Source organism: Protopterus annectens, chromosome 8.part0, assembly GCF_019279795.1.
Source record: "Protopterus annectens isolate FY-2018-M chromosome 8.part0, PAN1.0, whole genome shotgun sequence".
Lineage (NCBI taxonomy): Eukaryota > Metazoa > Chordata > Ceratodontiformes > Protopteridae > Protopterus > Protopterus annectens.
In genome coordinates this window covers 966,072,813-966,086,753 of record NC_056741.1, presented here as the reverse complement: position 1 = coordinate 966,086,753, position 13,941 = coordinate 966,072,813, and positions in this window count along the sequence as shown.

Genomic DNA, 13,941 nt, shown 5'->3' with positions numbered 1-13,941 from the left:
ATTTCAAAAAAGTATTTTCTGAAAATATGAAACAAAAAATTCAAATTTTTTTTGGGGGAAAATTTTCTTTTTTGGGGGAAAAAAACAAAAAAATTTTTACCCCAACCCAAAAATCTTTAACACCCGTTTTGAAAGGGAACACCAACAAATCCACACAAACACAAAAACAACACACAAAACACCCCACCCGAATTCCCAAACCAGAAAACCCATTTGAGGCAAAATTATTCCCCCCCTGCACCCCAAAATTTTAAAGGAATCAAGGCATTCCAAAACCTGAAGTTAAAAAATGCCTTTTTCCAAATTTTATTTTAAATTTTTAATCAGGACCCGTTTACTTGGGAACAAAAAATTTTAGCAGGGCCCCAGGAAGGGACCAAAAGGGCCCTTTTTAACATGGGGGGAAAAACCCAAAGCAAACCCAACAAAAAAGGGAAAGAAAAAGGGGCCCCACGGGGCCCCCCCTAATTTTAAACCCGTAACCCGCAATTTTGGGAACTTTACCCTGCCCCCAAAATTTCAAATTTTAAAAAACCCAGTTTTAAAGAGGCAGGTCAGATTAAATATAGGCCAAAAATCGCAATTTTTTGGTGGTGGGTTTTAAATTTTGGGGGCTTTAACAAACCCCATCAAACAGGGGGCAACCTGGAAAACCACCACACCACCATGATCAATCCCAGAAATTTAAATTGGGGGTTTCCCCCCACACCACACACACACACATGGGGAACAAAAAACACACACAAACCCCAAACCCACCAACACATAAAAATTTCCAAAATGCCTATGTAACCTTGAAAATTTACAGCTGTTCCCCCGGGGGTTTTTAAGGGGTTCCCCCCCCAAAACACTTTAATGTACACTAAGGTCATTTTCAATTTCCTGACGTGACCAAACTACCGGTTTTCCCCAAACCTTTTTTAATTTGATTAGTAGGGTTTTTCCAATGCTCACGCCTTTTTTTCGGGTTTAATTTGGCAAAGTCTGGAATCCTGAGCATTTCCCTTATTTCAGGGTCTGTTACCAATGATTAACACTGGAAAGGCAAACCTTTCCTATTGCCCCCCGTAGATGCCCCTTTTTTGTTTTCCAACCCCAATTATTATGTTAAAAACCCGTAATTAAAATTTTTATCAATCAAAAAAGGGGTTGTTGTTAAATTCCCCAAAGCATTGAGTGCTCATTTGTGGGTATTTTCACCTTTCTGTGGGTTTTTCAATTTTCGTTATGGGGTCTAAAAATTTTCCTCCCAAATGCATGGGCCACTGCAGCCATTTTATTCAGCTGCCCAACAAATCGCAAGATTCCGGTTCCCCATGTCAATCCATTGGGGCCATGCTGCACAATTTCAAAGGGAAGTCTGCCCCTTTTTAAAAACCCCCAGATCACCATTGATCCTTTTGGGCCCGGCCCCACCAAACACCCCCCACCCACCCAAACAACATCCTACATTTTCAATTTTAATTCCCCCAAAAATTAACCCCCAAATTTTAAACCCTTCCCCGAATTTAAAAAAACAAAATTACACCCCCAACAATACCAGGGGGGGAGGTTGGTTGTCACACAAAAATTCATTAACCCTTTTTGGTTTTAAATGTTCTTGGTACCCCCAGCATTTCAATGCAGCCCTTTTTTAACCTCCGTTTTCATATGCTCCCGTGAGGTGGTGATGTTTTCCGGGAAAACACTGCCAAACCCCTGTACACGTTTGCGGGGGCAATTTTTCAGGACTGCCAAGGGACTTTTGGCACCTAACCCCCCAAGGGGTTTTTACACACCAGCTGAAGTTTTACTGTGCCAGTTTATGGCCCTCTCTCACCGCCCTTTTGTTTGTCCAAAACTTTTCCTTTTATAAAGGGTTTGGACAGATGGGGGCATTTGGGGTGGGGCCTGATGTTGATTTACCGTGTCTTTATAAGGGGCCCTTTATGGCCAAAATGTCTTTACAGCAACCAAAACCTTTACTTGGGAGGGTGCCCATTTTTGATATATCCCTCTTCCCTTATTTTTTTACCAAATTTATCATGTTTTTTAAGGACCCCATATTTTTTAAAATATGTTTCCTTTACAATCAAAAACCCGTTTTAAACAGAGGTTTTTAAGGGGTTTTGGAACCCCATTAGATGCAATTTAACTTTGTTGCCCTTGTAAAACTTTATATATGGTTTTTTAACACTGTTAATGTGTTTCACAATTTCCCCATTTGGCCCGGGGAATTTTGGCATTTTTGGGCCATTTGCAATTTTCCCGGATTTGGGATTTGCAACACTGCCCAAAACCCCAGATTCCCCCAAGGGCAAACCCCTGTGCAATGAAAACAAAAACTGCTGTACATTTCTTTGGGTAGGGGTTAAAAGTTGCCCCAAAAAACCCTGCCTTGTGGGATTCAAACCTTGAACAAAAAAATTATCCCGCTCAGGCCCGTTTGCATTGGGGGAACCCCAAAACCCCTTAAAATTTTGGAGATTTTGGGGTTGACAACATGGCCTGGACATGGGTCAATTTTCCCGTGCCCCAAAACATTTGAAAACTGTTTAACACCCAGCCCAGCTTTTTAAATTAATTACAAAACATTTCAGGTGGTAATAGCAACCCTGGTTTCGATGGGTGGGGGGCCTTAGGTGTCCCCTTTTTGTGGGGTACACCCCCCTTATAATTGTTGTTTTTCCAATGTGGCTTTTGGGAAAGTTAAAAGTTGGGGGGGAAAGGGATGCCCCCCCCTTGGCCTTTCCCCCCCATGAAAACCTGAGAGGGGTTGATGGTTTTCTGGTAAACTTGGGACACTGCACCTTTTTCCCAAAAAACATTCCCCGGGTGGCCTTGCTGCCCGGGGTTCTGGAACCCTACCTGGAGTTCCCGCAAAAGGGGTTTTGGGATGACCCCACACCCTGACCAGGTTTTTCTCTTTGACATCTTGCCGGAAAAAAGGGCCCTCTGGTTTTTACACAATTCCTGTTTTTATAAAATCCTTTCCCCCCCATAAATTTTGCCAAAATTTTTTCCAATTAAAAAATATGGCTACAAAAATTCCAGGGGTTATGGTCCACCTTTGGGTATGGGGCCCCTGCCTGTCACTAAGTGGTGTTGGCAAGCACCTCTGTTTTAAAGGGCCCCTTTTTGGCCAAATGCTTGGCGGAGGGGCCAATCTGGTTTTTGAAATTTGGGGGTTCCTTGGGATCTTTCATGACCAAAAGGTTGGCATTACACCCAAAGTTCTTCCACTAATTTTATTGGGGGTTGCACAAAAAATTTTCCCCCCTTTTGGTGTTGACCCATAAAGTGGGGCCCAACCCCCGGGTTCCCATTTTTCCACTCCTTCGGTTTGGGGGCCCCCTTTTAGGGAAGGGTTGGGGACCAAGAATGATTGTAGGGTAGATCGGGGCTGTATTGGGGGTACGGATTTAATGTTTAAACACCCTTAAGAAGTTTCACATAAAGTCCCCCCTTTTTAGGGCCTTTGCCCACCCTTAGGGCCCTCTTGTTTTGGGCCAATTTTGGGTGGGGTTTTTAGTTTATATTGGGGGCCCCTGGGGGTTAAAATTCAGATACACCCATCCCTGTTTCCCCCCACTGTGAAAACCGTGGGGTTTTCCATTTCCAAAACCCCTTTCCCCAAAAATTTTGGGGGGTTTTAAATTTCCCAAAACCCAAGGATTAACATGACCTGGTTTTTAAATTTGGGAAAAAAAATATAATAATTTATTATATAAAAATTTTAAAAATATTAAATTATTATAAAAAGTGGTGGTTGGGTCACATTACATACCATTAACCTTAAAAAAGGCCCACCCCAATCTCCTTTGCACCCCTGTTTTCCTTCTACAAACAGACATATATTGTTCCCCCTCATTTTGGGGTATTAGGGGGAGATTGGAGGAATATCAACAGTGGTCTTTCTGTTGGGGTCCCTGGGGGGCTCCCGGCATGTCCTCTTGGGGTTTCACCCCCCCCACTATTTTCCTAAATTTGTTTTTTAAAAAAAAAGGGTGGCCCCTTTTCAAGGGGCTTCCCCAAAATTAGGGGATGGATGGGCAGACCCCCTTTTTCCAAAAGGTTTTTCCCGGGCTTCCCAAAAACACAAATGGGGAATTTAAATCATTCCAAAATCTACCCATTATTAATGGGTTATTCAACTGCATATTTACCCTGTTTTGGTAAGATGTCCCGGTGGGTTTGCTGGTATTTTTTTATTTTTTGGGGTTTTTCCCGGTTTGTTTGGGTTTCCTCTTTTCATCTTCCCCTTATAAAAGGATTACCTTTGAAAAGAATTAAAAAAGGAAAAGGTTAAGCAATATCAGGGAAGGTTTAAATAGTTCCCCCTTTTACCCATCTCTGTTAATATTCCCAAAACCAACTGTCACAACCCACTACTAAATCCCCACCATTGGGCTTTGGGATTTAAAACCCTTTTGTATGGTTTTTGGCCCTTTCCTGTGGGGGCACTTTCAAAGCTGGGTATTTACAAGGGAAATTTCAACTTAAAGGGCCAATTTTTGGTTCCAAATAAGCAATGTGGTTGTTTTTATGGATTGTTAACACCGTTTTTTTGGGGGTTATTGTTTTTCTAAAGCATCTGTTTGATAATTGAAATTTCCCACCCCCATATGGCCAAAAGGGGGCCTGATGTTTTGGAAACCCGGTTTTTGGCAGAAACCCCCTCTTTTTTGGAATGTTACCAGGCCACATCCATTTTTGGGACCCAACCCTGGGGTTCCTATCCTGGGGCCCCCCCTTAGGTGGAAAAACCATTTTAAATGGGGTGTTTTCCCCTTCCCCCACCACAACCCGGCTTTTTCCTTACAGGCAGTAAGGGGGTTGGGGTTTTTAGGGGGTAAGAGCTTGGGATTTGCCACACCCTTTTTGGGGGCCCCCCAAAATTTAAAGGGGCCATTTTTGGGGTTTACCCCCAAACCCCGGGCCCTTTTGATCGAATTGGAACCTTTTTATTGTTTCCTATGGGGGTTTGGGGGGGTTCCCCCATAAATAACCCTAGGTTTTTTACCCCCCAAAATGTGGGATATCTGTCCCGGGAGGGTGTCATTACCAAACCCCAACCCTCCACAAATATTCCCGTTTTCCCCAAAATTTAATTTTTTTTTACAGGAGTTAAAAATACATAATTTTTCCCTTTGCACCCCTTTTGGGTTTTGTAAATTATTAATTATATAATTATTATTATTTATTATTTTATTTATTTTTTATTTTATATTGGGTTGGTGGACACAAATTTTTTTCATTTCCATAAAAAGGGTTTCCCTTAAACATTAGGTTTAATTTTTCCAAAACTGAAAAGTTTGCCTTGGGTTTCAACCAAATAGGGGCCAAAAAAATTTTTAAGCCAAACCATTGGGGGTATATTTTGGGCCTTGGGGTAATGTTTCACAACCAAAGGCCCTTTTGATGGGGGGGCCCTTTCATGTTAATTTTTAAAAGGGGGCAAGTGGTTGGGGTTTGGAAACGTGCCCCCCCAAATTGGATCTTTCCAAAAACCAGGTTTTTGTTTAAAAAATAATTTTTTAAAATTTTAAAAAAATTTTAAAAATTTTTTTTTTAAAGGGGGTATCTGCAATTGGGGTTGGATATACGGGGAAGAAATTTTTCCCATTGCATTTTGGGGCCCGCTGGCATTAATTTTAAAAACCATTGGCACATAATAAATTATTTAAAATCTTTCCCCTTTTTAGGGCCAAGGGATACTTCAACATTGGATTTATTCACAACCCGTTTTTGTGGGGGGTGATTCTTTCGGAAAATTTGCTTGGGACCCCCTTAAATTTTTTTGGTTTTTTTTTTTCCCTTTTTTCCCTTTTTTTTTCTTTTCTTTATTTTTCCCGGGGAAATGGGGGTTTGGGAAAATTTTTTAATAATTAAAAGCAAGGAAACCTTAAAGGGGGGAATGACAGGTGGGGGTTTCCCCCAAAAGGGGGTTTAATTGCCCATGAAATGGCTTGGGACTTCCCCACCCATGGGGAACCCACTACCCTTAAAACCCCAAATCATGTGGGGGGGTGGGGGGATTTTTCCCTTTTTGTTGGGGGCCCTCCTTCCTTGGGTTGGGGAAACAGTTTCCCAAACCCCCAGGTAGCAACCTTTTGGAAGGGGGACTTTGCCGCTCAGGGGGGGCCCATTTTGATGGTTCCCGAATTCAGACCCGGGGGAGGAGTTTGGGGGGAATGCTTGTTTCCCCCAGTGGGGGAAAAGGGGGGCCCGGGAGGTTAAATTCTAGGGGTTTAAATTTTAAACACTATTGGGTTTGCTTGAACTTTGGGGTATAAAAGATGGGCCCAAATTTCCCATTTTCTTTCCCCCAAAGGCTTGTGCAAAAAACACTGGGATTTTGGAATCAAAATGGCCTTTCATCCATTTGGGTTTTGATTCAATTCCACCAAGGGGGGATTTCAACATCCTGTAAAACAAATTAAAAAATTTATAAAAAAACTATTTCCCCCAAATTTTTGGGCCTGTTGGGTTTGATTTGGGTTAAATAATTAAGGTTTTAAAAGCATAATTTGGTTTATTACTTTTAGTCATGCTGGATTCCCGACCTTCCCGGCTTTTCCCCCACCTTTTTTGGGGGGTAGGGTCCATATAAAGCTAGTTTCCCCAAAACACCCTTCCCGGATCCGGGGGGTAGTTTTTTAAACAGTGTTTTAAAAATTCCCCAAAATTAGGGTTTTTGTTTTGCACCCTAAATTTTTTTTCTTTAAAAAACATTGGGGATTCTTGAAACCCCCAAGGGGAAAGGCTTTTTTTAAAATTTCCCCCCTAAAACCTTTTGGGAAAGTTGGGACAAGACATTTTGTTTTCATTGATTTTAAAAATTTTTTTGGTTTGGGATTGTTATTAAAAATTTAAAACCCAATTTTTCAGGTTTTTCCCCCATTGAAGGGGCAGGGGGGAAAGGGGCGGCAAATTGGGGATTAAATTACTTTGGGGAAAAGTTTTCCTTTTGGGGGTTGGCTACTTTAAAAACTTAAACCCTTCCCGGAATTTAACCCTTGGGTTTTTCTGTAAAAAAAAATATCCTTTTTTGAGAGTTCATTAGTTTTTGTTGTATTTTCTTGGCTTTTATAATTCCCCTGGTTTACAAACCGTAATTACAAAAAATAAAACTTTTTTATGTAGCAAATATGGTGGGGGGGCAAAACCTTTTTGACCTCAAATAAAATGTTTTACAAACCCAATTGTCCGTAGGGTTTAACTTTTAACCCATTCCCTTTTTTATTAAGGAACCCGTGGGGGAAAATTTTTTTCATATTAATGTTTCCCCCCCTTTTAAATTGTGTTTCCATACATTCCCCTGATGAAAATTGGGAAATTACAACTTTCATATTATTATTATAAATTTTATTGTGATTGGGATTTGTTTTTGCATTTTAAACTTTAAAGTTTATTTTCTTCATTGGGGGCATTTCCCCAAGCCAGGGGCGGGGGAAGGGGATGGGTATGGGTTAATTTTAACCCTTCCCGACAAACTTTCAGGTGGGGATGGGTTCTGTTAAATTCTTGGTTCCCATGGTGTGGGTCCCAAAATAAAAATTTAACCCGTTTGGTATTTGTTTTTTGCAGGCCCCGTTTTTTTGTTTAGGTTTTACAAATACCCTTTTTCAAAGCATATTTAAAACTTCCCCCACCCCCTTTTTTTAAAGGGGCCTTTGGGGAAATGTTTATTTTTAAAATTTTTATTAAAGATTCAATCTTAAAATTTTATATATTGATAAACCCGGGTAGAGTTGGGGTTTTTTTTGGGGGGGGAATTTTTTTAATAAATTTGGGGGTATTTTGGGGGGATTCAGACAAGCAAAAACAAAACAAAGGGTTTTAACTGGAATTAAAACACCTTTTTATTTTTTTGGAAATCGGAAACCCCCTGGCCCCCTTGGAAACATTTGGGCTGAGGTCCCCACCCATGGGAAATTTTTCCATACCTTCCCTGGAAAAAAGGGGGTGGGGGGGAACCAGGGTGGGGCCCCCCATTTCCAGCCCCCCTTTGGATACGATTTCCCAAACCCTTTTTCCCGCCCGGTTCAAGGACCCGACCTGGACCTTGGAAGGATGCCCGTTCCTGGTTTTGGGGGCCCGGGGGGGTCCCATTTCCCTTTAAGGTGGTTCCCCTGAAGGTTTTGGGGCATGGCCTTTAAAAAGGAGTTCCTGGGGTTTGGGCCCCAGGCTGGGTTTGGGGCCTTTCCCCTCCAGATAGGGGAAAAAGGGGGCTGGGAAACCGTTTAAATGTTTTGGTGTTTTTTTAAAAATAGGGTTGAAATTTCCCCCCCCTTTCCAGGGTTGGAAAATTTTAAAAATTCCCTTTAACTAAAAACCGTTAACCAAGGGTTTTCATTGCAAAAGGGGAACCCCAAAGGGGAAAAATTTTTGGTCCCCATTGGCCTTACATCAAACTGGGCTTGAAAGGGAGCATTTCCAAATTTTAATTTCAAAATTTTTTTTGGGATTGAAACAAAATTAAAAAATTTTTTAAAATGGGTATTCCCCATGATTTAAAGGGACATACCGATTTGGGGTTTTGTTTATTGTTTCAAATTTTAAAGAAAATTAATTAACAGTACTTTTCCAGTTCCATTTTTTTATTATGTGTGGTTTACCTTTAAAAAAAATTTTTACATTTTTTTAGGCCTTTTTTTTAAGTGGAGGATTGTTTTGGTGATTTTCCTCAAAATTTATGGTTTCCTTGGGTTTTTTTGAAATGGCCCTTTAAAATTTTGGTTTAAACCTTTTTTCCTTTTTTGGGGGCTTAAAAAGGGGGGTTTTTCAGTTCCTTTTTGGGGTTTCAAGCCTTGGCCAAAAAAGGGGGTGTTTTTAAAATTTTGTTTCCCTTTGGGGGGCCCAGAAAAAGGTTTTTTGGCCTTTTTTTTGCATTGGGTTAAAGGGGCCCCCTTTTAAGGGGAAAAATTTTTTTTTTAAGCCCCGGGTTTGTTTTTTTTGGGTTTTCAAATTGCCTTTCAGTTTTTTAAATAAAAGCCCTTAAAAAGAAAAGGTTTAACAATTAATTTTTTTTAAACCCTGTTTTTTGCCCGGGCCCAAATTGCCCTTTTTAACCCCTGCTCAAATTGGGCCCCTTAAACCGGCCCCTTTTACTTACTTTTTCCTTTAAATTTTTTTCCCCCTTACTCCCCACCAAAATGGGGGGTTTTAAAAAACTGGCTTTACTTTTTCCTTTTTTTTACAGCACTAATTTAAAGGGGAAAAAAAGAAATTTTAAAATGGTTCTTTTGGGAGGGTTTTTGGTTGGAAAAAAAATTTGGGAAAATCTTTGTTTAAAGAAAAAATTTAAAAAAACCCTTCCCAAATTTTTTCAAAAATTTAAAAACCTTTTGTATTTTTTTCCCTGAAAAAATTCAAAAGGTTTTTTACAAAAATACTAAAAAGGGGGAAAAACCCTTGGTTGGTTTTATTCCCTTGTGGGAAAATTTTACCAAAAAAAAATTATTACAAAAGGGAAACCCCCCCTTCCCACCAAATTTTTTTGCCCTTTAATGCCAGTAACTTCCCAGGGGGTTTACAAAATATTTAATGGTTTAATTTTAGGTTTAAAAAGGTTTTGGCCAACAAAAATAATTGTTCAAATAAAAAGTGATTTTTTTTGAAACCCAATTGGGAAAAAATGGGAAAATGTTTCTTTTTTGGAAAGGGTTTGGGAAAGAACTGGAACTTTTTTGGAAATTGGACTTTCTTTTTTTTAAGAAAAAAGAAATTTTTTCCTTTTTTGCCCCCAATTTAAAACTTTTTTACAAGTTTACTTTGGCCCTTCCAAAATTTGGCCCATATAATTTTTTTTGAAAAAAATTTTTTATCAAACTTGTTTCCAAATTTAAAGGCTTTTTCAGGGTTAATTAACGTTTTTTTGCTAAAGGGGGAAAAATGGGCAAACCTTTTTTGCAACCCTTTTTTTGGGGTTAAATTTTAATTTTTTGTTTTGAAATTTAAAAAAAAATTTTAACTTGTTTATTTTTTTAATAATTTTTAAAACTTTTTTTGGCCTTTTTTTTATTAAAAACCCTTTTTTGGGGATGGGTGCTGGGGTAATTTTTTAACCCCCCTTTTTTTTTTGAAAAAATTTTTTTCAAAAAATTCTTAATTTTTAAACTAACCCGTTTCTTGATTTTCAAAGGGCCCTTTTTATATTCTGGGAAAGGAAGGCTTTTTTTTGCTTTTTCAAAAAATGGCCCCTTCCTCGTACATTTTCCCCCATTGGGTTTTTTTAAAGGAAAACCCCCAGACAGCCCCTGCCTTCCCCTTAATATGCATGGCGTGCTGCCATTTCTCCCAAATGGTTGCTTCTGTGCAGGACTAGCTAAGATTAGTGAAGGGGAAAGTTTTTTGGGACATATTAAAATTCCCTCCCTTTATCAGTGTGACATTGAGCTGGTCCTCCCCTGTATAATGTCATAATAATATAAACCTTATGTACTTTAAATAAAATTTATAATGATGTGGTAAAAATTATTAAGTCTGTTATTTTATCCAAGACAATTACTACATGGCTGTAAATATATCAGCCTTAGTTCATTTTTGGGATTCAAAAATATATATAAATATATACATATACATTTTCATGCAAAAAATCAAAAAATCATACTCTATTTTCATAACCTATTGTTAACAAAGATCCTTTTTCCTTCTAGACTTCTTCAGGTCTGTGTGCAAGAACCCCAAAAATATCTATAAAATATATATATAATTGTATAATTAGTATTGTTTTACACATCATTTTGAATAAAGTGGAAAAAAGATCCAGAAAAAAAAAAAATAATAAGAAAAAAGTATGATGATGGAAACAAAATATACACTTAAAATTTCAACTGATTTAAAATGGTATTTAAAAAACCCAAATGGTAGAATAAAATAAAAAAAAATTTGTCATGTTAACAAAATGGCAATTTTCTAAGTTCCAGTGCCCTTTTTAAATTTAACAATAATGTTTAGTCCAGGCTTCCCAAAAGAGTTCAGCGTTTAAATTCCCCCATGAGTTCATGTTTATCCCGAATACTGGGGTGTCTCCTTCAAGATCATTCATGTCTATGTGATTCAGGATCTGCAACTTAAAACCTGTGTGTCTTTTATGAAGAGAAAGGTGTTTGGCTAGTGCATTATTTTTTTTGTCCAGAGCATTTCTGACAGATGACATGAAATCCTTGGGTTTATTTACAGTCTTGCCCCATAGAATGCCCCTTTATTGCACTGTGCCCTGTAAATTACTTTTTTGTGTTACAAACCCCCCTGGTCAAAGATTTTCTTTAAATAAGGGCAATAAAAACTATCACCTTGCTGTATAAATATACAAAATGTACAATTAGCTTCACATCTTTTAGTGTTTCTCTCATATGGTCTGGGTTTAAATTCAACAAAACTTCTAATGTTCCTGGCCTTCCTATAAACAAAGGATGGGGCTTCACCTAAGATGTTAAAAGGGTTCCTGTGACAATGGCCCAGTTTTCTTCAATAACATTTTTGATACTGTGATAATACAAAGTGTTTGTCAGGATGCAGCTATTTTTGCATTTGTATTCTCTGTGGAATTTTTTTAACATTTTCCCACTGGGAGGTTGAGTGAAGGTGCTTCAGTCCTTTTCAGTCCTATAATGGGTTCTAGGATGTTTTTAACATTGACTTTCATAAACCTCTCACTAGAAAATCATTCTCTAAGTTGTTCAGGGGTTTTCAGAAATGGTTCCATCTCTGTGGTAATTTAGCTAATCTATAGCCTTGGGACTTCACTACATTATACTTGGTTTTTAGGATGTAAACTTTTACTGTGGAGTAATAAGTTTACCTTTGGGTTTTTTGACAAGATCAGTGGTGATTCTGTTATTGTTGGTATCCTTGGGAAAACTGCATATCTAAGAAAGTGGTTGAAGTATAGCTATAGGAAGAGGTAAACTTCAGGAAGCTGTTTGATTGAGGTAAGTGATAAAATTACCAAGCTGCAAGATGTCCTTACACAATAAAGATGTAATCAATAAAATGTAAATAGCATATGATATGCTGCATGTAGTCTGTTGTTTAAAACAAAGTCCTCCTCCCACCTGCCCAGGGCTTTTGCTATGCTGGGTGCCATGGGAGCCCCCTTGCTATGTTTTTTGTTTGCAGTCTTTTTCCATTGAAAGTAAAGAAATTGAAGTCCAGTACAAGATTAATGATTGTTTAAATTTTTTCAGTTGTGCCTGTGTACCTTGATTATGTTTCTTAAAAGATTTCCCTAGCTGCTGTTATACAGTAATTGGGAGGGGGCACTGTGTACAAGGATTCCACATCAATAGTTAATAAAAAACTGTCAGCTTCCCAATGTTTTTTATTTACCTCAAAAAAACCATTGACCCCTTATGTATGACTTATTCTTTTCTGCTAAAAATTTCAGGAAGTAATGAAAGGGAAATGGCTTTGTCTTCAGTAAGGGGAAACCCCCACTTGCTACCATCTATAAGGTGGGTCTTTCTGTTCTTGTGTGACTTTTATTCCAAAAAATAAGGTAAAATCCTTAAAAAAAGAAATGTTCCATCAATACCATAAACAGAAATGTCAGAGGAAAAAAGAACCCCCAAGGATACCAGAACATGTTCACTATCCCACACACAACCCCTCCCGGGAAGAAGTGATGGTTAAAGACTCAAAAATTTAACACAGTCCAAAGATTCAAGACTTGAAAAAAAATTTATTGTGCATAATTTTAAAAATTTTACTTCCCCAAACATGAGCCATTAGAACATTTTAAATCATACAAAAAAGTTTAAATACAAATTTGGCATCAAAACCATTTTTGATTAGTTTAAATCAATCAAATGTGAATGATTTTGGGGCCAAAATTAATTTAAACTCTTTGTATATTTGGAAAAAAGTTCTGATAATCACATTTAATGGTTTTCCTTTAAATTTTTTTCAAGTCTTGGTTTGACCTGGTATTCCATTAGAAAAAGATAAATGTATACAATGTAATATAGACACACTGATTTTTTAAAATAAGCCCATCAAGCACAATACATGTATGGCTTTATGTTAATTAATTAATTTTCAACATCACCCAGTGTTAAAGTATGACAGATGTCTCTAGTCATTTAGGTTAAAAAATAAGCAATGTGGAACAATTATTTGTTAACTGAAAAATTGGGCAAATAGTTCTACCAATTTTCTGTCTTTTAAATTTCACTACTATTCGTTGGGATTCTTCCTGTAACCCCTTTAAAAAACTATATAGGTCTTTCTTGCTATCAGTAAAATTTTAAAACCAAAATGAAAATTTTTTTTGTGATCTCAGCTGTCTCATAAAAATTGAATTCATCTCCTGATATTTGTTAGCCATGCTAGGAATCTTTTTTCACCTCTGGCAGCTAGCCTTTTTCACTGAGCCTTTTAAATTTTTTGGATCATTTGCATTTTTTAAAACATGTACTAATACTTGACATTGGAATAAAATACTCTGTATGATACTAGATATATTTGCAAAAAATATTTCAACACTCTTGAATATTTTTTATCTTTCATAGCTTCCTGGAAATTCCAGTTAGGGAATTATTTAAAAATGAACAATCAGCTTGATAGAATTTCAGAGTCTGTACATTATTTCTAACACTTGGATCACCATTGAATTAGTGACATCCCAAAAAGTACACAAATAGGATTCACATAATTCATATTTTGTTCTGCAAAACTACTGTATATTCTAAAGTGCCACTAATTCAAACACCATTGAAAATGTTTTTCCCAAATTGGGTTCTTTACCAACTGAGTGTAACCCAAACTGAGTGCTAGTTCCCAGCACCAAGAAAAAATATTACCAAAAAATTGTGAATCAACAAAAAGTTTAGGTCACCTGCAACCATGTCCCTTTTTTTTTTAGACAGTTATCCCAAAGATGCTAGAAATTAGTTTTTGACAGAGATGGCGATTCTAAAAGTGAACAATAGCCCCCTTTTTTTACCATCATCATTA